Source organism: Anabrus simplex, chromosome 9, assembly GCF_040414725.1.
Source record: "Anabrus simplex isolate iqAnaSimp1 chromosome 9, ASM4041472v1, whole genome shotgun sequence".
In the NCBI taxonomy this organism is placed as follows: domain Eukaryota; kingdom Metazoa; phylum Arthropoda; class Insecta; order Orthoptera; family Tettigoniidae; genus Anabrus; species Anabrus simplex.
Window position 1 is genome coordinate 154,306,696 of NC_090273.1, and position 25,612 is coordinate 154,332,307.

The window sequence follows — 25,612 nt, forward strand, 5'->3', positions numbered from 1 at the left end:
GTCTTGTTTCAAAGCGTGTACGCATCAACTATCGATTTTGCATGTATCGACTCTCGTACAAAACTTCTTCAGGTAGAATGTGCTGCTATCTTAGGATAACTAAGACGCATGAACTTAAAGTACAAAGAATAGCCTTGTTTCAAAGCGTGTACACATTACCTAATGATTTTGCATGAAACGACTATCATACTAAACATTTTCCACTAGATTGTGCTAAAATCGTGTAAGTGTGCTGCTATCTTAGCATAACCTATCGATTTTACATGCATCGACTATCGTACTAGACTTCTTCCGCTAGAGCATGTAGCAATCGCTTTTGTGTATCCCTAACCTATGTACACGAACTTAAAGCACAAAGAAGAGCTATGTTCTAAAGCGTGTACACATCACCTATCGATAATGTATGTATCGAATATCGTACTAAACTTCTCCTGCCAGAGCGTACGACTATCGCTTGTGTGTGCACGAACTTAAAGCATAAAGAATAGCAATGTGTAAAAATCTTGTAAACAAAGCAGCAGCATTATGTATAGTCAAGTATAAATGCGTGCACACATCATGTATCCATGATGCACACAATACTAAACTTATTCCATTAGAATGTACAAAGTTCGCATGTGTTTGTGCTGCTATCTTAGCATAGCCTATGTGAATGAACTTAAAGCATGAAGAATAGTTATGTGTAAAAAATCTTGTGAACATAGCAGAATGTTTACTACGTAGTTGTAGACATTGAACTTTGCATGCTGAGGCAGCATACTACGTGACCGTGACGTCACGACCAGGTGCTCTTGTTTGGTAAACATAGCCACGTGCTTTTTTGACAGCTGTCTTCTTGACGAACCCTAACCTCACTTTGAAGGACAATAGAGCGTCGCTAACCTCACTGCTGCCATCTTTACGGCGGTAAACCTCAAGGCTGCCACCTTATGCATGTTATAGCGCGGAATTTAAAATCCAACAACTGAACATTGTTAACCTCACTCTTGTCATCTTTACGGCAGTAAACCTCAAGGCTGCCACCTTATGCATGTTGTAGCGCAGAATTTATAATCCAACAACAGAACATTCCTAAACTCTCTGCTATCATCTTGAAAAGTTCAGTGTTCCATACACTAGTTCGAAAAACGTAACTCATCGCACCTCGGGGATTTTATTAGGTAAGACGTAACCCCTAGGTTCCATTCCTTGTTCTGAACATGAAACCATTTACAAATAAAGATTAATTTTCTACACTTAACAAAGTACAAGCGTTCTTGCTGATAGCGATCGATGAGGTTGTTGCTCCTTTAGCCCTTTAGCCCCTTAGCCCATTAGCCCTTTAGCCCTTTAGCCCTTTTGCCCATTAGTCCTTTTGCCCATTAGCCCCTCAGCCTATTAGCCCTACAAGGAATGTGTGGTAAACTAATCTTCTTAGAACAAAGGTATCCCCTGACATGTTCTAATCACATGTTGTATCGAGTACAGTGTTCAGTTCTACTTATTTAGTGTTCTAAACACTTCAATCAATGTTCCGATCACATGATAAAGATAACGGCATAGAGTGCAGTTTTCGATTCCAGCCTTGTTACGTTTCTTCTGTGATTTGCAAGTCTAAACATGCTTAATGACGTCATCACTGCAGCACGTGCTTACTCTAGCTATTCCGATGCAGGTTTAAACTTGTTCGATAGAGCTATGCCTTGACATAAGAGGAGGCCTTAACAGCTTATGAAAAAGCACGTCGAATTTTTTCAAATTACCCGCCACCACATTTCAAAGGTATGAGGTTTAGTGCTGTAAAAATACCTGCACGATGCAAAGCTAGCTTTCTTCATCAGAGCAGCCACCATCTTGTGTAAGCACCTCTAGGCCGTATCATAAGCAGCTGTGTATAGTCATCGTCTTGTCGCTGCTACCTCCCGCAAGCACCCCTAGGACGTCTCATAAGAGCAGCAGTCATCTTGTGCAAGCGCTCTTAAGCTGTCTCAAAAGAAGCTATGTATAGCCGCCATCTTGTAGAAATAGATAGCTGCCAATGCCAAAGGGCCTAAGTAGGAATCGAACCGTCGATCTCATCATTAGACTATGTTTTTCTTATGCTATCATGTTCCTGATACTGCAAACCTAGGTATCAGGTAGAAAAATTTTGTCCGTTTTCGAGATATTTAACATTGTGCATTTAAGCCCCAAATGTAATGAATCGAACCTGCACGGTACGTTATACTCTCTACCATAGCTAGACCTGATCATGTTACGAAGACTTGCTTCATTACGAGCTGAAACAGAGGTAATGCCAAAGGGCCTAAGTTAGAAGCGAACCGTTGATCTCATCATTAGACTATGTTTTTCTTATGATATCATGTTCCTCATACTGCGAACCGAGGTATTGGGTAGAAAAATTTTGTCCGTTTTGATCTACGATGCGCCGTTTTCGAGATATTTAACATTATGCATTTAAGCCCCAAATTTAATGAATCGAACTAGCACGACACGTTAGCCTCTAAGCTAGCTTTCTTCATAAGAGCAGCAGCCATCTTGCGCAAGCACCCTTAAGGCGTCTCATAAGGAGTCGTGTATAGCCGCCATCTTGCGCCCGCCATCTTGCGCAAGCATCCTTAGGGCATCTCTAGCCATCTTGTGCAAAGACCCTTAAGCCACCTCATAAGAGCAACCGCCATCTTGCGCAAGCATCTCTAGGGAGTCTCATAAGGAGCCTTGTATAACCGCCATCTTGCGCAAGCATCCCAAGGGCATCTCATAAGAACCTATGTATAGCGGCCATCTTGCATAAGCACCTTTAAGGAGTCATGTATAGCCACCATCTTGTGCAATTAGCGTCGAGAGATGGCTGATGTAGAATTTTTCTTTTTAAATTATCCGCCGCCATATTTCAAAGGTATGTACCTAAAGAGTGTAGCACTGAGCTCTATAGATTAAAGATGGCGGATGACAGCTGACAAAAAGCGCGTGAGTTTGTTTACTAAACAAGAGCACGTGGAATTTGCCGCCACCACATTTCAAAGGTATCTAGCTAAAGATGGCAGCACGGTGCTCTCTTGATTAAAGATGGCGGATGACAGCTAACAGAACTTTTCAAATTGCCCGCTACTACATAGAGGACAGCACGGTGCTCTGTAGATTAAAGATGGCGGATGACAGCTGACGAAATTGCCCGCATGATAGCAGCACAGTGCTCTATTGATTAAAGATGGTGGATGACAGCTGTCAAAAAGCACGTGGCTTTGTTTCCAAACAAGAGCACATCGAATTTTTCAAATTGCCGCCACCACATTTCAAAGGTAACTAACTACAGAGCGCAGCACTGAGGTTTGTGATGCAAGATGGCGGATGACAGCTGTCAGAAAAAAGCACGTGAGTTTGTAAAGCACGTGGAATTTGCCACCGCCACAAAGAGGGCGGCACGGTGCTCTCTTGATTAAAGATGGCTGCTGTCATGTGGAATTGCCTGCCACCACAGGTATCTAGCTAAAGAGGGTAGCACGGTGCACAAAGATGGCTGCTATCAAAAAGCATTTTTCAAATTATCCGCCACCACATTTCAAAGGTAAGTAGCTAAAGAGGGCACCACTGTGCTCTATGGATTAAGGATGGTGGATGACAGCTGTCAAAAAAGCAGGTGGATTTGTTTACCGATTCAAATCTCGCGCTAGTAAGGTTAAGTTGGTAGCGCTAATGTTTCGGCCCGTTAAGATGGCAGCACTGCGGATGGCAGCTGTGACGTACCACATTTCAAAGGTAAGTAGCTAAAGAGGGCAGCACTGTGCTCGGCGGATGTCAGCTGTCAAAAAAGCACATTGCTTTGTTTCCAAACAAGAGCACGTGGAATTTGCCACCACCACATTTCAAAGGTATCTAGCTAAAGATGGCAGCACTGTGCTCTATTGATTAAAGATGGCGGATGACGGCTGTCAAAAAAGCGTGTGAGTTTGTTTCCAAACAAGAGCATGTAGAATATGCCGCCACCACATAGAGGGCAGCAAGGTGCTCTCTTGATTAAAGATGGCTGGTGTCATGTGGAATTGCCTACCACAACAGGTATCTAGCTAAAGAGGGCAGCACGGTGCTCAAAGATGGCTGCTGTCAAAAAGCATTTTTCAAATTATCCGCCACCACATTTCAAAGGTAAGTAGCTAAAGAGGGCACCACTGTGCTCTATTGATTAAAGATGGCGGATGACAGCTGTCAAAAAAAGCACGTGGATTTGTTTATCTCGCGCTAGTGAGGTTAAGTTGGTAGCACTAAGGTTTAGGCCCGCCAAGATGGCAGCACTGCCGATGACAGGTGACGAATTTGCAGCTACTGCGATAAAGAGGGCAGCACTGTGCTCTGTGGTTTAAAGATGGCGGAGGACAGCGGTCAAAAAAGCACGTGGCTTTGTTTATCTCACGCTAGTGAGGTTAAGTTGGTAGCACTAAGGTTTAGGCCCGCCAAGATGGCAGCACTGCTGATGACAGGTGACGAATTTTACATCTACTACGATAAAGAGGGCAGCACAGTGCTCTGTGGTTTAAAGATGGCGGATGACAACTGTCAAAAAAGCACGTGGCTGTCAAAAAGCACGTGGCTTTGTTTACCACGCGCTAGTTAGGTTAAGTTGGTACTACTGAGGTTTAGGCCCGTCAAGATGGCAGTACTGAGGTTAGCGATGCGTTGTTGTCTGCCAAAAAGCACGTGGCTTTGTTTACCTCGCGCTAGTTAAGTTAAGTTGGTACTACTGAGGTTTAGGCCCGTCAAGATGGCAGCAGTGAGGTTAGTGATGCGTTGTTGTCTGTCAAAAAGCACGTGGCTGTCAAAAAACACGTGGCTTTGTTTACCTCACGCTAGTTAGGTTAAGTTGGTACCACTGAGGTTTAGGCCCGTCAAGATGGCAGCAGTGAGGTTAGCGATGCGTTGTTGTCGATGACAGCTGTCAAAAAGCACGTGGCTTTGTTTACAAATTCAAATTTCCCGCCAAAAATTCAAATTTCCCGCCAGCATTCAAATTTCCCGCGGCAGGAGGCCGCAGAACTCTCCCATTATACTACTGACAGGAAAGATAGAAATGGCGATCCCAAGAAAACTAAATCGAAGCAGTATTAGACTCAGGTAGGGTCCTTGTCGTCACCAAACCACACTTCTCCAAGAAAGTCACTCGTTTGAGCCGTCTCTTATGTGGATGTTTTCTCTGTGACGACAGCGCAGTGCGGATACCATTGTAGAGCGTGTGACACAAAATACAAACGTATAGCCTCCCCGCTGCCTATTTTTCCTTCCTCTTACTGCCAGATGTCCTTCCTAACGCCAACCCAACATGGAGGATTTTGATCACTAGTACTGTATTTAGAGAAACACAATCACCCGTTCTAGGAGTCAAGCAGACCCGGTAATATCCTTGGCCCGACCGGTAATGAATCCCGAGTCCCCCTGTCGCTGACAATAGAGCTAAACTTTAAGAGAGGTACACAATCGATTATTGCAAGACTGTTGTACAGCCCAGAGTATGGAGACTAATGTCACTGTCTATGATCGACTAATTTCTAAATGCACTTCGTGAGATAGTTTCCCCAAACGAATTTTATCATCCCCCTGTATCAATCCTTCTCAGTTCCAGGAAGTTCGCGTGACGGAATCCCCCCGAGAAGCTGTTGTCGCCCTCTTTACTTGATTAATGGAGAACATGAGGGTTCTTTGTACTGGCTGTCATGTTAGGTATCATGCCATTACATCTAAAATCTCCCACGAGACAAGTTCGTGTAGCGCAAACCGTTCGAGTCCAGCAATAAGCTGCTTTAGAAGTAAGTTCTTGGTCATGATTGAACACTAGGTTTGGAAAAACATATTTACGATTTGCAGTACTAGCTTCTTTATAATTTTTGCTTGTTTCTTCTCTTATCTATTAATGAATAAATTTGCTTCCTACGGAGAAACCCGCTGTGTAATCTCCCCGTTTATATAGACTGCACATCCCAGCAGGTGGCGTGATTATAGTTTTAAGAGGAAGTACAACTAAGCAACTAATTAGAGGGGAAAATGGAAGATATCCGACATTTCGGAAAATGACGATATCGGCCAAAGTAAGACACGGGCCACGAAGCCGTGAATATGAAAGACTCCCTAGGCCTCGAGTTCTCTAATACCGTCGGAATCGGAAAAGAACAAGACTTGTCCAACGGAGGTTGGATAGGATAGATGAAAGTGAGGAGCCTGACACAAGTAAGTGGAAGCAATGCCAGGACTCAGCTGAGGGCCCCGTAGTCACCAAGCAACGCCTCCACAGTTAAGAGCCCTGGGGTCCCTTTTAGTCGCCTTTTAAGACAGGCAGGATATAGTCCCCTCCCAGAGGGGAATGCTGCAGGACGGGTCGTGAGAGTGCAAGATTTCCATGCCTGGTTCTCTCACACGTTGCAGTATATGCAGACCATCCCAAAGCGATCTTCTGGGGGAGCAATCGAACTGGGCTAAAGAACTCTAAGTGGATCCTGGAATGTTTAGGCGGTTCGAGCAGTCCCCGGGAGATAGCCAAGCACAGATACTGCCGTTATCCAGACTGTGCTGATATCAAAACTCTAGGACATGCGCCTGTATTCTCTCGTAAGACGTTCGTCACCTCAGCAGATTTGGGCTCTGCAATGCAAGTCAATGAAGAAGTTCACTATCTATCTTCTACTGGATCTGTGAGAAAAACGGATATCGTTGGGATTCACGGTCATCAAGCCGTGATGGCAGAAACTGTCGGCTTTGAGATGAACAAGACAACGAGAACCACGCAACCCGTACCACTGGAGTGTTCTGAAGGGGTTGCGTATATCTGTGCTGTTTACAATGTTGATGTGGTTCATGTAATTCTAAGTTTGATGTACCCTTTCATTAATTAGTCTTCCATATTATATTACCCTCCCCTGCGAACCATGTGACCTTGACGCGGTGGGGAGGCTTGCGTGTCCCAATGATGCAGATAGCCGAGCCGCAGGTGCAACCATATCGGATGGGTATCTGTTGAGAGACCAGACTAAGGAATGATTCATCGAAAGGGGGGGGGGGTAGCAGCTTTTCGGAAGTTGCAAGGGCGGCAGTCTGGATGATGGACTGATATGGCCTTGTAATAATACTCAACATGGCTTAGCTGTGTTGATACTGCTACACAGTTGAAAACAACGGGAAACTACAGCCGTAACTAACTCCCGAGGACATGCAGCTCTCTCTGTATGAATGATGTACTGATGATGGCTTCCTCCCGGGTAAAATATTCCGGAGGTAAACTAGTCCCCCATTCGGATCTCCGGGTGGGGACTACACGAGAGGGGCCGATCATCAGGAAGATGGATAATGACATTCTGCGAGTCGGAGAGTGGAATGTTAGAAGATTGAATCGTTGTGGTAGATTAGAGAATCTGAAAAGGGAGATAGATAGACTAAAGTTAGATGTAGTTGGTATAAGTGAAGTACGTTGGCAGGAAGAACAGGATTTTTGGTCAGGTGACTACCGAATTATCAACACAAAATCAAACAGAGGAAATGCAGGAGTTGGTTTAATAATGAATAAGAAAATAGGGCATCAGGTAAGCTACTACGACCAGCATAGTGAAAGAATTATTGTCGTCAAGATAGACACCAAACCAATGCCCACCACAATAGTGCAGGTCTATATGCCTACTAGGTCAGCGGATGATGAGGAAATGGAAAGAACACATGAAGTAATAGAAGATTTAATACAATATGTAAAAGGTGAACAGAATCTAATTGTGACGGGAGACTGGAATGCAGTGGTAGGCCAAGGAAGTGAAGGTAATACAGTAGGAGAATTCGGATTGGGACAAAGGAACGAAAGAGGAAGTCGGCTGGTTGAATTCTGCACTGATCATAATTTAGTCCTTGCCAATACTTGGTTCAAACACCACAAACGACGGATTTATACGTGGACGAGACCTGGAAACACTGGAAGGTATCAAATAGACTTCATTATGATTAGACAGGGATTCAGAAACCAGGTGTTGAATTGCAAAACTTTCCTAGGAGCAGACGTGGACTCTGACCACAACCTGTTGGTCATGAAATGCCATCTGAAGTTGAAGAAATTGCAGAGAGGAAAGAATGCAAAAAGATGGGATCTAGACAAGTTGAAAGAAAAGAGTGTGAGGGATTGTTACAAGGAACATGTTGCAAATGGACTAAATGAATAGGCTGAATGAAACACAATAGAGGAAGAGTGGATAGTCATGAAAAATGAAGCCAGCAGGGCTGCTAAAGAAATGTTAGGAAGGAAGAAAAGTTCAACTAAGAATCAGTGGATAACTCTGGAGGTACTGGAGCTGATTGCTGAACGACGAAAATACAAGAATGCTAGAAATGAAGAGGGCAGAAAAGAATACAGGCGATTAAAGAATGAAGTGGATAGAAAGCGAAAGGTAGCTAAGGAAGACTGGCTGAAGGAGAAGTGCAAGGTTGTCGAAGGTTGTATGGTCCTAGGAAAGGTAGATGCTATCATTCAGGAAAATCAAGGAAACCTTTGGAGAAAGGAAATCTAGGTGTATGAATATTAAGAGCTCAGATGGAAAGCCACTTCTAGGGAAAGAAGACAAAGCAGAAAGATGGCAGGAACATACCCAACAGTTGTATCAAGGTGAAGATGTAGATAATTTGGTTCTGGAACAAGAAGAGGCTGTTGATGCTGATGAAATGGGGGACCCAATTTTGAGGTCAGAGTTTGGAAGAGCTGTGAGCGACCTAAATAGGAACAAGGCACCTGGAATTTCTGACATTCCCTCTGAATTACTGCTTGCCTTAGGAGAAACCAGCATGACAAGGTTATTTCATTTAGTGTGTAAGATGTATGAGACAGGAGATGTCCCATCCGATTTTCGGCAGAATGTGGTTATACCTATTCCCAAGAAAGCCGGTGCTCACAGGTGTGGAAACTATCGCACCATTACTTTAGTAGAATAGAATAGAATAGAATAGAATAGAATAGAATACTCCCGTCCCCCAATTCCGGATCACCTGGAGCTGGGGAGAGAGCATTCGTTTATTGCAATTCCTTGAATTATGATACATGGCTTACAATACCCTCTTACAATTATTGGCTGTTACTATACTGAATATGAATTATTTTGTCGTAGACATTAACAATATTATATAGTCTAGGACAACATGTATCTTCCCTACCTTATCTTACTAATTGAACGAATTTTTATTTATTACGTTATAACATTAAAAGAAAATTTAGAATCAAAATGACAAATTTACATTAAATATATACTACATCTAACCTACTGTAAATCTGTCTGGTCGCGACATCCCCCAGGTGAAGAACTCCTACGACCCTTCCCAGGGATGTCACGACCAGACCCGTGTCATGAGGCTCCGAAATCGAAACCTCGTAGACCCCTTAAGTTGTCAATATTGTTTCCTCACCACTCCTTCGTGTGACAGCCTACATGTGTGCGGATGACCTAGCTCAACATGTAGGCTGTCTCGCCTGTATTCCACTGCCGAGACGGAATCCATAACTCGGCTCATATTTCTGACTGATTGACAACTTGTTTCCTCTGGTTTAATACTATTCACACCTTACTCTAATCTACACGTGCAGAAGTACTGAGTCAACACTAGGCTTGAGATAGGTTAGGCCTATCTCCTCCTCTCCCACCTCTACTGTACTACAGCAGCCAAAACAAACTAACTAACAATCCCAAAGCAAAATAAAACAGGCTAACAAACAGCAAACAACCTCATTGTAAGGAACACATTACTGCTAACATATTAATGAACTAAATCTACTAATTAGAAATATACAATACCTAATGTATGAAGGAACACTGAACAACTATAAGAGAAACATAATGCTAAACATATAACTATTGTCGCCGTTACTTCTTAGCGACTTAAACTCTATAATGTTCTATAAAGTTGTATTATATACTTATATGGTTACAAAATATCGTTCTTATTAACTCATGCATATCTGATATTTCCGAGATCTCTTGTTGTACAGTCATCATATTACCTCTCTGCTGCGCTTGTAACTTACATTGTCATCATGTTTTGCTTATTACATTTTTCTATTTCCATGCTACCTCTCATTCCTCTAATAATACTTATAGTTACAAATTACTTGTCTATCCTCATGCTCATGTACATTACATTTACTAACACTGGTATTACTTTCAGTTATTGCTAATCTCATTTTAATTTCTTTCTTCCACATGTTTCTTAGAATACAGAAAAATTTAGCTAGTTTTCCTGGGGTGATCCATTCTTTATTTAACAATTTGGTTATTGTATAAAATTCTTTCTCTCTTTCTACTATTAATTTATATTCATCTCCAAGGTATTTAGTTCTCAGTGCATCCGTTTCCTTACATGTTCTCAGTAAATGGGCTTCTCCCATTATGTCGTCAGAAAAAAAACAATGATTTACCTTATGGTTCTCTCTTAGTCCTTTATTTTTGTATAAATCCAAAAGCCACCACAACACACCCCTTAGTTCCCTATTTGGGATTCTTTTTTTCTTATTGACATGTTTTGGATAATTCCACAACATTCTACTAGTGTTATTTTAGTTTCACATTCTGCCCTAATCATCTGTCTCTCTATGACCTTCACTCTAATCGTTAATTTTTTAATGAAGCTGTTTTCTTTACCGTTCATCTCCATATCCCAATATAGCCCCATTCCTATATTGTCTAGCATACTTTTTACTTTCGATAACCAATAATCCTCATCCAAGTGTCTCATCTGGTGCTGGTAAGCTAGGTTTAATATTTCCCTCCCCTCTCCCCTTTTCAATCTTAACCAATATTTCACTATTTTCTTACTTATGTCTGCTTGGATGCTGATATCTCCACATATAGTTCTCACTCCACTATTTGCTGAACATCGGGAAGTCATCTCCACTCCGCCAATCACTAATAGTACCATCACCACCACTAATGACACTACTGTATAAGTGATGTTGAGATCGTTTTTCACCGTTTGTAACGACTTCACCCTGTTTCGGGCCTGCCATCTGCCTATAGCACATCTGTATTGTTCGATTGTAACTCCCATGTTCGCGCACTCCTATACTTCCCGCACGTTCAGCACTAAATCCGTTCACCTCGCTAGCTGAATTGCAACTGAACGGATTAGTCCCTGGTAGTCCTCTGGATGCAGCTGACACCAAATCGTTTGCAGATCAGCCTCCAATGCTGGTCTGTTCGTGGGTGCAGGATCCATGGCACGGAGCCTGCGTTCCAGGACATCCCAGATATGCTCGATAGGGTTCATATCGGGGCTCCTGGGTGGCCATGGCAGTCGTTGGATCTCCGCTGCATGTTCCTGGAACCATTCCCGGGGACGTGGGAGCGATGTGGTGGCGCGTTATCATCCTGAAACACTGCAGAACCGTCTGGGCGCTGGAAGGCCAAAAATGGGTGGAGATGGTCTTCGAGCAGCTCAACATACCGCGTACCATTCAAAGTCTCTTCCAGAACAACTAGGGGGCTCATTCCATATCAGGAAAATGCACCCCAGACCATAACAGTGACACCAGCCCCCTGGACCACACCTTCGAGGCAGGCGGGGTCCATCGCTTCACGTGATCTGCCTCCCATCGGCGTGGTGCAGTTGAAATCGTGATTCGTCCGACCATATCACGTTACGCCATTGTTCCAGTGTTCATCCCTGTTGACTGGCGACAAGTGCGCGTCGTTGTGCCCGATGATGTTGGGTTAACCGTGGCACCCGTGTGCGGCGCCGGCTCCCATACCCCCATAGAACCCATGTTCCTACGGATTGTCCACTGGGAGACGTGTCTAGCACGGCCTGTGTTGAATTGAGCCGTGATTTGTTGCACGGTTGCCCGTCTGTGACAATCCGTCTCAGATGTCGCCAGTCACGATCATCGAGGGTGGCTGGACGGCCGGTCGTTCGCCTGTTGTGGACAGTGACATCCGCATTCAACCATTCACGATTCACCCTGGACACGGTTGATCGTGTGAAGCCGAATTCCCGCACCACTTCCGAAATCGCATTTCCCATCCGTCGGGCACCGACCACCATACCCCGTTCGAACGGTGTCAGCTCACGACGACGTTCCATGTTACACCTGTCACATGCACAGCCACTGCTCGCAAGGTCTCCTATACAACTGCCGCTGGCACAGGGGTCGTGTGGTGTGCAGGCAACACACCTGAGCATCAGTGCTGCGCTATTTCATGACATTTGCTCAGTCAGTGTACATATATTCAAAAGAAGTGTAAAACGAAATGTATTGAGTCTTCAGGTGTAGTGTTAATTCTTGAAATGCGGATACAAAACGTTTGTTATATACGAATGAAGTGGTATAAATATATTACGATATACCATGGATGATTTAATAATGAAGCTAATAATATAAAAAGATATTTTACCTTGGATATTTATAATGGCAACTAAAGTTTGGATCCAGAAACGCATTGTGAAAATCAGCTCTTTGTTTAAAATCCAGCATATTGTATCTTTCAAGTAAATGTCTTGTTTCATGAGACCTTCATGTATAGCAATTTTAATGGCCAGCAGTGTATAAATATACCGGTGTATCTCGTCAGGGGCGATTCCTCGAGCCACAACAAGAAACATATAACGAGCTTGGTCAGAAATATTTAGATACGGCGTCAGATATTTCATACTTCCATGGAAATGAAAGTGACAGGGCCCACAAAGGGTGGGATAATGAAATTCTCCCTAATAATGGCGGGGTCGGAAATGAACAAGAGTTGCCCAAGTGAAGTCAGACAGGATGGATGAAAGTGTGGAGCTAACACAAGTTCCCCTCGTGTGTGTGGGCGGTAGAATAGCACCTACGGCATTCCATGTCTGTTTTAGGAGGTGACTAAAAGGGGCCCCGTGGAATCTTAACTTGGGAGCGTGGGTTGGTGACCACGGGGCCCTCATCTGGCCTCACTTCCACTTACTTTTGCCAGGCTCCTCACTTTCGTCTGTCCTATCCGACCTCCCTTGGTCAACTCTTGTTCTTTTCCGACCCCATTCGGTATTAGATTTGCAAGGCCTAGGGAGTCTCATTTTTACGCCCTTCGTGGCCCTTGTCTTTCCTTGGCCGATACCTTCATTTTTCGAAGTGTCGGATCCCTTCCATTCCTTCTCTCTGCTTACTTGTACTTCCTCTTGAAACAATAGTCACCACCACCACCTGACATAAGCAAGGGGAACCGTAGTTGCAGGCTGAGAGGAAATCAAGTTAAGAATCACATACTCTACTTGTAAAAATTCTAGTAGATAAAAGCAAGTGTGCTGCATAGGTATTCCGGAATCGCAGAGAGTGAAATTGAAAATCTAGGATTTACAGCTGCTTATATAAAAATCCAGTCGTTGGGATTGAAGGATTTGAAGGGAAAGGAGGAGCAGACTAGCGCTTCTACGATATAAAATAGTACAACATGCGAAGCGCTGTTCATGTTCAACTTCTCGAGAGCTGTTATTGTGGCATTTGAGGGGAAACTTGGTCGATGAACACAATGCAGTGACCAGTGTGAGGTATGTGTCGCTGTATCTGTTGCACTGAAAATATATCACCTTACGCGTACAAATGTTTCATTGGCCCTTTTACTTCGCTGGCCCTGCCACTTGCCCCGAAGTCCATGGCTTCATTTACCATTGACCTTTGCACTCTTGTCCGTCATGTCACCCAGGGGTCAGATTCCGTAACAATTCTTTACTTAATCTTTCCATGAATGATTTGAGTGAAGCTGGAAATTTTCGAAACTTTCCGTGTTAAATAATTCCAAACCTCAACTCCTCTTCCTATAAAAGAATATTTGACCTAATTAAGGATCGGTTTTTGCAAAACTGAACAACTATAAAAAGGAAAATTTTAGGAAACTCATTTTATAGATTATCTTCCAAAATAAAAAAAGTAGGTATTGAACTGATAATTCACTTATAATAGAACATTAAGACGAAATAGTTATTAACAACAGTAGAAAAATAGGGTTGAAAATTTGTGTTTTCTGCAAAACTCAACATCTACAGGAACAAATGTTTACCAATCATTTTCAAAGGTCATATTCACATATGCAGAACTACGGACTGAAAATTAGTAGATTGGCTCATTACTGTGCTCACTTCGCTCTGAGCAATCTTGCAAAACTGCAGAATAGAATAGTTTTGCCTGCTTGGAAGATGAATCGTAATATTTGATAAGTTCCTTAACATTGACGTGATTTTATCATTTGAAAGGCAATGTCTTCTGAAGTTGGCTGCACCACTTTTCAACCCCTCAGTAACAATCGGATCACCAACATAATTTGTTTGTACTTTGCACTGAACTCGATTTTTGATTTCACATACGGTACGTTAAAACCCGCACTTCTGTCATTTTGAAGGGTAAATTGTGTTTCAAAATCTGTCTACTTGCTGATTTCAAGTCATACATTCCCAAAAACAAGACATCGCTAGTGCTGATTCAGTATTTTGTGACACTGAGACGGGACCGATATAGTCTTCGCTTTTCTCCGTTGTTTCTCAATATTACTAAAAACTTCTATAGTTGCCAAAAGTAAATGAAAACCTTATAAATATAAATAAAATCCGGAATAGTATGTAGATGTTGAGTTTCGATAAATTTTTATTCATGTAGATGTGGAGTTTTACAAAATCTCCTAACATTTGAACGTCTTTTACAGTATAGATATTCAGTTTAGCAAAATTCTGATGAGTGTAATCATATATAACTCATTTTTGGAAATTTATAGTTGTTGAGTTTTGCAAAAACGGTCCTTAATTTGTCTTCCTCAATTTCAGCTTTATCTTCACATTATGATCTCTCCTACTTTCGAAAATGCCATTCAAGGCTATTCATATACTAAAGTCATTTCACACCATCTCCCCATAGACAGCTTGGAATATACCACTCAGTCGAGCATTTGGTCTCCCAAGTCTTTCCAGCTCAAAGATCGTTTACACCCTGTAGTGTACATCCACGCTATCCCCTGCCTGTCGTAAGAGACAACAACTTAAAGGGGCCCTAGGGATTTATTTGCACGTCCTTATTTCTTTGTCCGATACCTTCATTTTTCGAAGTGTCTTATCCTTTCCACTTTTCTCTTTGATTAGTGTTAATAGAGGATGGTTGCCCTGTTGTTCTTCCTCTTAAGACACTTTTTGCTAGTTGCTTTACGTCGCATCGACACAGATAGCTTACGGCGAGGATGGGGAAGGAAAGAGCTAGGAGTGGGAAGGGAGCGGCCGTGGCCTTAATTAAGGTAAATCCCCAGAATTTGCCTGGTGTGAAAATGGGAAACCACGGAAAACCATTTTCAGGGCTGCCAACAGTGGGGTTCGAACCTACTATCTCCCGAATACTGGATATTGGCCGCACTTAAGCGACTGCAGCTATCAAGCTCGGTTCTAAAAACACTAATCGACCGTCACTAATACGGAAGTTCTAACTAAAGCATGTGTGAAAAAAGGGAGAAGTTGTAACTACAATGGAAAAATTATTTTACTGCAATAACTGGGATGTTTTACAGATATCACTCACCTATCGTTAAGCTGAATGGCTCGGACGGTACAAGCGGTCGCTTTCTGAGCTCAAGCCTCAGTTCACTACCATCCCATGCTTCCGTGGCCTAAATTCCACATTTGTTAATGCGACGCAAAACCGTCAGGAAGGGAAACTCCATCATGGCTTATTGCATTTTCAATTAGATACGTCCTACATATTGACAGACACTTTATTAATGCACTTTGAAATTATCACACAAATTATAGACATTAATAACACACTTAAAGCTATGTTTGTACTGAGGGTAAAATCAGATAGCTCCAGATTAGGCATGTTTTTAAAGTGAAAACGTCACCAGTACAGGTCAGTTTCTGATATGAACAAATGTCTCTCGTTATCTTCACATACAGCAGCATACACCAGTTGTACTTCGGTCTCGCCGATATGCTGGGCAGTGACATTCTTCGCCATCCCCTTGACACCGGGAATTGTCTCCATAGCAGCGCGTTGCATTCCTACATCTGAAAGGAAAACATGCAAAGGAAAAGGATTTCATTCAGTTATTCATTCTGTGGACTTTTGTTTCTATAGTTAAACATACAAATTGTATCATTAATAAGTTCATTTACTGTTAAGCCTGTATTAAACACAACCCGAACATACTTTTGATGCTCAAGGAAGGGCGTTACTAGCATCGCTCAGTCGCTTTCGTACTTTCAAAGCCAAGGATGAGACTCACATCCCCCTGTGGGTGGGGGTGGTAGAATACATTCCTGCCTGTCGTAAAAAGCGACTAAAAGGGGCCTGAAGGGCTCTTCATTGGGAGCGTGGGTTGGTGACCACGGTGCCATTAGCTGAGTCCTGGTATTACTTCCATTTACTTGCGTCAAGATGCTAATTTTCATTTGTTCTACCCGACCTCTCATGTTCTTTCGCGACCCCGACGGTATTACATATAGTGTCCTAGGGAGTCTTTCATTTCCAGCCTCTTGCTGGCCCTTGCCTTTCTTCGGCCTACAACTTAATTTTTGGAAGTGTTGGATCCCTTCCATTTTCTTCCCTCTGATAAGGTTGTCCAGGTGTACTTCCTCTTGAAACAATAATCACCACCACCCTCACAGCCACCTGAGATGAGATACGTCAAGGGAAACAACAAATCAGTTTTACCTCATACCGGAAGACATACTGCATTGTAAACATGCTTTCCGATAAAAAAGAGTAAAAAAGAAAACACTTGCCCCTTTGTGAAAATCAAATGATCATAAATATGGCTGCCGGTCAATGGCCATCCATCAATAGCAGCTAATTTCAGATGACAAACCGTTATAGCAAGCATTGTTGCTAGGTAATATTGTCTGGCCATCCATCCACTCCTCACATCACAGCCTGCACTGTTGCTAGGTAATATTGTCTGGCCATCTATCCACTCCTCACATCACAGCCTGCACTGTTGCTAGGTAATATTGTCTGGCCATCCATCCACTCCTCACATCACAGCCTGTACTGTTGCTAGGTAATATTGTCTGGCCATCTATCCACTCCTCACATCACAGCCTGCACTGTTGCTAGGTAATATTGTCTGGCCATCTATCCACTCCTCACATCACAGCCTGCACTGTTGCTAGGTAATATTGTCTGGCCATCTATCCACTCCTCACATCACAGCCTGCACTGTTGCTAGGTAATATTGTCTGGCCATCCATCCACTCCTCACATCACAGCCTGCACTGTTGCTAGGTAATATTGTCTGGCCATCTATCCACTCCTCACATCACAGCCTGCACTGTTGCTAGGTAATATTGTCTGGCCATCTATCCACTCCTCACATCACAGCCTGTACTGTTGCTAGGTAATATTGTCTGGCCATCTATCCACTCCTCACATCACAGCCTGCACTGTTGCTAGGTAATATTGTCTGGCCATCTATCCACTCCTCACATCACAGCCTGTACTGTTGCTAGGTAACATTGTTTGGCCATCTATCCACTCCTCACATCACAGCCTGTACTGTTGCTAGGTAATATTGTCTGGCCATCTATCCACTCCTCACATCACAGCCTGTACTGTTGCTAGGTAATATTGTCTGGCCATCTATCCACTCCTCACATCACAGCCTGTACTGTTGCTAGGTAACATTGTCTGGCCATCTATCCACTCCTCACATCACAGCCTGTACTGTTGCTAGGTAATATTGTCTGGCCATCTATCCACTCCTCACATCACAGCCTGTACTGTTGCTAGGTAATATTGTCTGGCCATCTATCCACTCCTCACATCACAGCCTGTACTGTTGCTAGGTAATATTGTCTGGCCATCTATCCACTCCTCACATCACAGCCTGTACTGTTGCTAGGTAACATTGTCTAGCCATCCATTCCTTATATCACAGCCTGTACTGTTGCTAGGTAACATTGTCTGGCCATCTATCCACTCCTCACATCACAGCCTGCACTGTTGCTAGGTAACTTTATCTAGCCATCCATTCCTTATATCACAGCCTGCACTGTTGCTAGGTAACATTGTCTAGCCATCCATTCCTTTTTTTTTTAGCTAGGGGCTTTACGTCGCACCGACACAGATAGGTCTTATGGCGACGATGGGATAGGAAAGGGCTAGGAGTTGGAAGGAAGCGGCCGTGGCCTTAATTAAGGTACAGCCCCAGCATTTGCCTGGTGTGAAAATGGGAAACCACGGAAAACCATCTTCAGGGCTGCCGATAGTGGGATACGAACCTACTATCTCCCGGATGCAAGCTCACAGCCGCACGCCTCTACGCGCACGGCCAACTCGCCCGGTCATCCATTCCTTATATCACAGCCTGTACTGTTGCTAGGTAACTTTATCTAGCCATCCATTCCTTATATCACAGCCTGCACTGTTGCTAGGTAACATTGTCTAGCCATCCATCCACTCCTCACATCACAGCCTGTACTGTTGCTAGGTAACTTTATCTAGCCATCCACTCCTTATATCACAGCCTGCACTGTTGCTAGGTAACATTGTTTGGCCATCCATCCACTCCTCACATCACAGCCTGTACTGTTGCTAGGTAACATTGTCTAGCCATCCATTCCTTATATCACAGCCTGCACTGTTGCTAGGTAACATTGTCTAGCCATCCATCCACTCCTCACATCACAGCCTGTACTGTTGCTAGGTAACTTTATCTAGCCATCCACTCCTTATATCACAGCCTGCACTGTTGCTAGGTAACATTGTTTGGCCATCCATCCACTCCTCACATCACAGCCTGTACTGTTGCTAGGTAATATTGTCTGGCCATCTATCCACTCCTCACATCACAGCCTGCACTGTTGCTAGGTAACATTGTTTGGCCATCCATCCACTCCTCACATCACAGCCTGCACTGTTGCTAGGTAATATTGTCTGGCCATCTATCCACTCCTCACATCACAGCCTGTACTGTTGCTAGGTAATATTGTCTGGCCATCTATCCACTCCTCACATCACACCCTGCACTGTTGCTAGGTAACATTGTCTAGCCATCCATCCACTCCTCACATCACAGCCTGCACTGTTTTTAGGTAACAGTGTCTAGCCATTCATCCACTCCTCACATCACAGCCTGCACTGTTGCTAGGTAACTTTATCTAGCCATCCACTCCTCACATCACAGCCTGTACTGTTGCTAGGTAATATTGTCTGGCCATCTATCCACTCCTCACATCACAGCCTGCACTGTTGCTAGGTAACATTGTTTGGCCATCCATCCACTCCTCACATCACAGCCTGCACTGTTGCTAGGTAACATTGTCTAGCCATCCATCCATTCCTCATATCACAGCCTGTACTGTTGCTAGGTAACTTGATCTGGCCATCCATCCATACCTTACAGCACAGTTGCTATGGTTACATTTCCGTCACACATTTCGTCGCGCTTCGTTATAAACATGTTCAGTTCGTATAAACCTTAGAAACGAGAGATGATAATAGTAATAATAATAATAATAATAATAATAATAATAATAATAATAATAATAATAATAATAATAATAATTTTCTCTCAAATGGCGATTGAGTATAATTCTACGGCCGGATGCTCTTCCTGACACCAAACCTAAGTGGAGGAATGAATCTACCATTGTAGAGGTACACGGAAGTTGGCCGTGCGGTTAGGGGCGTGCGGCTTTGAGCTTGAATCTGGGAGATAGTGGGTTAGGACCCGACTGTCAGCATTCCTGAAGATGGTTTTTCCGTGGATTCCCATTTTTACACCTGGAAAATGCTGGGAGTAGATGAAGTCACGGGTTCGGCCGCCACCACTGCCACCGGCTTTCCTCAGAGGCCGCCACCGCCACCACCGCCACCGGCACTCCGCAGAGGCCTCCACCGCCACCACAGCCACACGCTCTCGGGGGAGGCCTCCTCCTCACGCTGGCTAAGAGCGCGAGTGTAACCTCACATCCGCCATCTTGGAGAGGCTTAACCTAACTTTGTATGCGTAAGAGAGCAGGCCTAACCTCAGTTTTACGGCCGGATGCCCTTCCCGACGTCAATTGCATAAGATGGCGGCTATAAATGACTCTTTATGTGACGCCTTAAGGGTGCTTGCGCAAGAACGTTTGACACGCAAGACAGCAAGCCTAACCCCATAGAAGGACGTAACCCCAGTTTTACGGCCGGATGCCCCTCTCGACGCCAATTCCACAAGATGGCGGCTATACATGGCTCCTTATGAGACGCCTTAAAGAGTGCTTGCGCAAGATGGCTGCTGCTCTTATCAAGAAAGGTGGTTCGAATAATTAAATTTGTGGCTTAAATGCAAAATGTTGAATATCTCGAAATCGGTGCGTCATAGAGCAAAACGGACAAAATTTTTCTGCTGAATATGCAGGTTCGCAGTATAAGGAACACGAAAGCATAAGAAAAAAGCAGTCTAAAGATGAGACCAACGGTTCGGTTCCTACTTACGCCCTTTGGTATTTAGTCAGTTTTAGCTTGTATTGAAGCAAGTTTTCGTAACTTGATCAGGTCTTGGTATGGCAGAGAGTATAATATACCGTGCTGGTTCGATTTATTAAATTTGGGGCTTAAATGCAAAATGTTAAATATCTCGAAAACGGTGCGTCGTAGAGCAAAACGGACAAAATTTTTCTCTATAGTACCCAGATTCGCAGTATCAGGAACATGATAGCATCATAAAAAGTAGTCTAAGGATGAGATCAACGGTTCGGTTCCTACTTAGGCCCTTTGGCGTTGGCAGCTATCTAATTCTACAAAATGGCGGCTATACATAGCTTCTTATGAGACAGCTTAAGGGTGCTTGCACAAGATGGTTGCTGCTCTTACGAGACGCCTTAGGGATGCTTGCGCAAGATGGCCGACACAAAATGGTGGCTATACATAGTTCCTTATGAGACGGCTTAAGAGCGCTTGTACAAGATGGCTGCTCCTCTTATGAGACTCCCTAGGGGTGCGCGAGCGTCAATATGGTGACTATACACAGCTCCTTATGAGACGGCCTAGGGGTGCTCGCACAAGTTGGTGGCTGCTCTTATGAAGAAAGCTGGCTTAGAGGCTACTGCCCAATATGGCGGCTGCTGTTACGCATGCGGTAGAGGGCAATTTGAAATTCCACGTGCTCTTCTAAGCTACGTTCTTTTTGACAGCGGCCATCAACAGAACACCGTGATGCCATCTTTAGCTACTACCTTTGACATGCGGTGGCGGCAATTGTCATGCACCATCTTTAATTAACAGAGCACCTTGCTGCCATCTTTAGCTACTACCCTTGAAATGTGGTGGCGGCAATTTGAAAACATTCTACGTGGTTTTGATACCTGTCGACCACCATCTTTAAACAACAACGCATCGTGCTGCTATCTTTACGACACTAAAGGTCATCTTTATACATGTGGTGGTGGGTAATTTAAATTCCATGTGCTTTTTTGACAGCTCCCATCTTTAATCAACGAGCGTAGTGCTTCTAACTTTACAGCACTAAACCTCAAACCTTTGAAATATGGTGGTGGGTAATTTGAAAAATTCTACGTGCTCTTTTGACAGCTGTCATCTTTAAACAATGGCGGCTATACATAGGATGTTAAGGCCTCCTCCTCCTCCTCCGCCTCTTATTTCAAGGCATAGCTTTATATCTCTATCGAACAAGTTGAAACCTGCATCACAAAGGCAAGAGAGTGCAGCGATAACATTATTGTGCATGTTTAGACCTGCAGATCACAAAAGAAACATAACAAGACTAGAATTAAACACTGTACTCGATACAACATGTGTTCATAACATGTTAGGGGATACCTTTGTTCTAGGAAGATGCATTTCGAACAGAGAAAAAAATAATAAGAATTCTGTACAGCTTATGCAAGATAGCGGCTGTTATAACGTCCTCCTCCTCTTCTCGCTCGGTTAAGGCATAGCTTTATCGAACATACAACGCTATCTTATGCATAAGGCAGTGCACATACTGCGTAGCCAACTCGCTCGGTAAACGATAATATGAATACAACAAAAGTACAACTTCAAATGATTTACCTTCTATCATTTGTCTTGTGCGAAAATCAAAAACTACAGAAAAACTATACTGCGTAGCCAACTCGCTCGGTAAACGATAATCTGATTTAGTTACAATAGAAAAAAACATAGATTCAAACCCTGTTCTATTATCGCAAACACGGAAAGTGAAATTAAACAAAACGATTGGTGCTATAAGAAATACATTGGTTACAATTAAGCCCCCCTAGCAGTCTCATAAGGAGCCATGTATAGCCGCCATCTTGTAGTCGCCATCTTGCGCAAGCATCCCAAGTGCGTCTCATAAGAGCCTATGTATAGCAGCCATCTTGCAGCCACCCTCTTGCGTAAGCATCCTTAAGGCGTGTCATAAGGAGTCATGTATTACCACCATCTTGTGGAATTGGCGTCGAGAAGGGCACCCGGCCGTAAAACGTAGGTTAGGTCCTTCTATAAGGTTAGGCTTGCTGTGTTGCATTGAAAAGTTCTTGCGCAAACACCCTTAAGGCGTCTCCTAGAGAGTCACGTATAGCCGCCATCTTGTGCAATTGACGTCGGGAAGGGCATCCGGCCGTAAAACTGAGGTTAGGCCCTTCCATGAGGTTAGGCTTGCTGTCTTGTGCGTCAAATATTAGGTTAAGCCCCTCCAAGATAGCAGATGTAAGGAAACCCTCACTCTCTTAGGCGTCAGGAAGGCCATCCGGCCGTAAAACTGAGGTTAGGCCCTTCAATGAGGTTAGGCTAGCTCTCTTACGCTTAAAAAGGTTAAACCCCTCCAAGATGGCGAATGTGAGGTTAGGCCCGCGCTCTTAGCCAGCGTGAGGAAGAGGCCTCTCCCGAGAGCGTGTGGCGGTGGTGGCGGTGAACGCCTCTGCCGTGGGCCTGTGGAGGAGGTGGTGAAGGAGGCCTCTGCGGAGGGCCGGTGGAGGTGGAGGCGGCCGAACCCGTGACTTTATCTACTACCTGGGGCCGTACCTTAATTAACGCCACGGGCGTTTCTGTCTTACTTCTAGCCTTTTCCGATCCCATCCTCGCCATAAAACATATCAGTGTCGGTGCGACATAAAGCAAATTTTTAAAAAGTTATTTCGAGGATGGTTGCCCAGTCGCATTTCCTGTTAAAACAATAATCACCACCACCTCTCTCAGTTGCATCTGGTTAATTTTACAATCAACGCCGAGGACGTTAATATGTATCTGTGTCTTTATCAAAGGATGCACATTGTTGCTTGGGGATGTTTTTGTAGCACACTGACTTAGTAAATGACATGGGATAGTCATCTAATAGCGTGTGGAGCCTCCTCTGGCCCTGTGAACTGCAGTGAGACGCCGTGGAAGTGAGTCGACAAGTCCCTGGTAGTCCTCTGAACGCAGCTGACACCAAATCGTTTGCAGATCGGCCTCCAATGCTGGTCTGTTCATGGGTGCAGGATCCATGGCACGGAGCCTGCGTTCCAGGACATCCCAGATATGCTCTATAGGGTTCATATCGGGATTCCTGGGTGGCCATGGCAGTCGTTGGACCTCTGCTGCATGTTCCTGGAACCATTCCCGATCGACGTGGGAGCGATGTGGCGGCGCGTTGTCATCTTGAAACACCGCAAAACCGTTTGGGCTCTGGAAGGCCAAAAATGGGTGGAGATGGTCTCCGAGCAGCTCAACATACCGGTACCATTCAAAGTCTCTTCCAGAACAACTAGGGGGCCCATTCTATACCAGGAAAATGCACCGCAGACCATTACAGAGACATCAGCGCCCTGGACCACACCTTCGAGGCAGGCGGGATCCATCGCTTCATGTGGTCTGCGTCATATACGGTGCCTCCCATCGGCATGGTGCAGTTGAAATTGTGATTCGTCCCGACCATATCACGTTACGCCACTGTTCCAGTGTCCATCCCTGATGACTGGCGACAAATGCGCGTCGTTGTGCCCGATGACGTTAGGTTAACGGTGGCACCCGTGTGCGGCGCCGGCTCCCATACCCCCATAGAACCCATGTGCCTACGGATTTTCCACTGTGAAACGTCTCTAGCACGGCCTGTGTTGAACTGAGCCGTGATTTGTTGCACGGCTGCCCGCCTGTCACTATTGACAATGCGTCTCAGATGTCGCCGGTCACGGTCATCGAGGGTGGCTGGACGGCCGGTCGTTCTTCTGTTGTGAACGGTGACACCCGCATTCAACCATTCACGATACACCCTGGACACGGTTGATCGTGTGAAGCCGAATTCCCGCACCACTTCCGAAATCGCACTTCTCATCCGTCGGGCATCGACTACCATACTCCGTTCAAACGGTGTCAGCTCACAAGGTCTCCTATACAACTGCCGCTAGCACAGGGGGCGTGTGTTGCGCAGACAACACACCTGCGCATCAGTGCTCCACTGTCCCATGACATTTACTCAGTCAGCGTATTCCTACTGTAGAGTATGCAATGTGTGATTTAAAATAGAGGGTTATCCGTATAAAACTTTGACCGCTGACGCGCGGCTGAGTGTGCTGGTGGTGATTATTGTTTTAAGATGTAGTACATCTTGGCAACACTAATCAGAGAGAGATAATTCGAAGGGATGCAATACTTCGAAAACTAAAAATTAGTTTGACACACAGATAGACAGACAGATATTAAACTGAACCCTACATAAGCTATTATTTGTCCCGTCCGTATAAAAACCAAGTAGTAGGTTAATATTCAAAACGTTCAGACTGAAAGACCATTACATGTACAGCTGATATTACCTGATAATCTTCTTTAGTTGTCTCGTAGATCTTATTTTCTATCCTCACAAAGTTATGTTTAGTACAAGTGTGTTCCACAGTACGCTGTACGCCAGCATTGCTGCCAGTAAACACGGTTCCACCATTTGTTGCACAGTTGAACTCGGATAATCATAATCCTCACGGAAGCATGGAAAGGCATAGAACTTCCCCCCATCTCGTAATCTTTCCACGCAATATTCTGCTTTGTCAAGTGTGAGACTTCCTAACTGTGGTAATTCCAATGAACCGTCACTGCGAAACTGGTGTTCGTGTTCTTCCAATGGAGCAGGTTCGAGGACAGATCCACTCGTCGCGCAGGGATTTTTATCAATTAGTTTATATTTTCCTAAATGGGTGTTATTTTGCTTAGCGCTACCTTTGACACAAGAGCTACTGTCTAGTTCCATGTATTCATTTCCGGTACAACATCTGTAAATGCAAGGCTGGTGAAAACAATCGCACAGGTGAATGTTAGAAGAACCGTCCTTCCACCATTCATCAGCGTTGTAAACCGTGTCGCCTGAGCTGAGTCTGTCACCCCTGATAACTTCAACAGGACCGCCCACAATCTGACTCCACTTCTCATCACATGCCAAACAGTAGAATGTTCTGTAGCTTTCAAGAGATTTCACCCAGTCCACACAGAATTCAGGTGTTGAAATATGTCGCTTCCCATGTTTTGACAAGAGTAGCGTGCCGTTTTTAATAAATGTAAATTTATCGTAATTATTAACGTCTGATAATTTACGCCCAAGAGGACAGGACTCTGAAGTATCTAATTCTAAAAATGATGGAGCATTACTGAGATTTGCAGCACCTCGAGTGCATAACCCAAATTCGTCGGCTATAACGTGATCTTCCCGACAGCACTTCCGAATTGGCACGGTCTTGGTGAAAG